Source organism: Corylus avellana, chromosome ca4 (genome assembly GCF_901000735.1).
Source record: "Corylus avellana chromosome ca4, CavTom2PMs-1.0".
In the NCBI taxonomy this organism is placed as follows: domain Eukaryota; kingdom Viridiplantae; phylum Streptophyta; class Magnoliopsida; order Fagales; family Betulaceae; genus Corylus; species Corylus avellana.
The window spans coordinates 22,345,662-22,347,035 of NC_081544.1; positions in this window are offsets into that span (position 1 = coordinate 22,345,662).

Here is a 1,374-nt window from a genome sequence, read left to right on the forward strand (position 1 = left end):
GTGAAACAACCATTCAACCTGGCAATGAGCTCAACTCATATGGCACTTCCTCCTCCCTTACGAACAGGATGGAGGGTAAGGTCGTGGGTTTTTTTTTTTTTTTTTTTACATGTCCGCACAAGAGGGGGAGGGGGATTTGAACTAGTGACCTCCACTTCATTAAGTGTGGTCCCAGCCGATTGAGCTACCTCTTGGGAACAGGTCGTGGGTTTAGAACTGATTAAAAAGAAAAATTTAAAAATAGAAAGCCATTAAACCTCAAATCCAAAAGCAAACTATTTTTTTTTTTTTTTTGATAAGTATCCAAAAGCAAACTATTACAGCTCAAACACCTCCATTATCAATCTATCTGTATACATAAAGCATATTCGTATTACACATATAAATATACAAGTGCAGTCAAGGACATGAAACAATAAGTCAATGACAGTAATCTCCATTTATCAGCGAAACTACTTACCAATCAATCACAAATATACCAACTTCTTCTTGGCTGTATATGAAGCCATGCAAAACCTGACCTTCTCTTATAATTCCATATATATATATACACACATTTTAATGCAAACAATTAGTCGTTTCAGGATTGCTTCCACCACTATGTATTCCAGGATTATCAACAATATTTCCTCATTCCTAGATCGTTTTGACAATAAATTGCCAATCAAAAATTGATCAATATTTACTACACCAAAAGACCAATAAGTAACCATAACATAAGAATATAAATCATAGTACAATAAACTTACTCAGCCGAGTAATTTTCATTTCTCATGAACCATAAAAATGTAAACACATAACATAAGACACAAATGAATCAAAGAAAGTGAATACAAAAAAGAATTCACATCTTTAGAACAAAAATGACGAACCCATTTGACAAAACAATATTAAAAGACCAAAAATCAAAGAAAAAGAATAAAAGACATTAAATTTTTGAAGGTACGTACCAGTAGAGTCGCTGCGCACAAGTTGTTGAAGGTTATCAATGCGGGGATGGTTCGATCTTATGGTCGTCTCCACACCAGTACTCACGTGGGTTTCATCTCTCCTCTCCATCCTCACCGGGATTCGGGACGAAACGGCCCGGAGAGTCGACTGCAGGTTTCGTATCGGGAAGAGGGTGTGACCCAATAAGAGGTGTCGCATAACCCCTGCACTTAATCCGTTAAACGTGATCGGGAACGGATACTCTCCGGTCCAAATTAATGGTAAGATGTCTTTAGCTATGTTTTGCAAGGGAAGAGCATCGCACTTTAGCAGGAACGGCACTGTTTCAGCTATAGTGCGGACTGCCACGTGACTTACTTTTTCATTCAAATTAATTAATTCTTTTTTTTAAAGTAAAATATTAAAAAAAAAAATTAAAAAAAA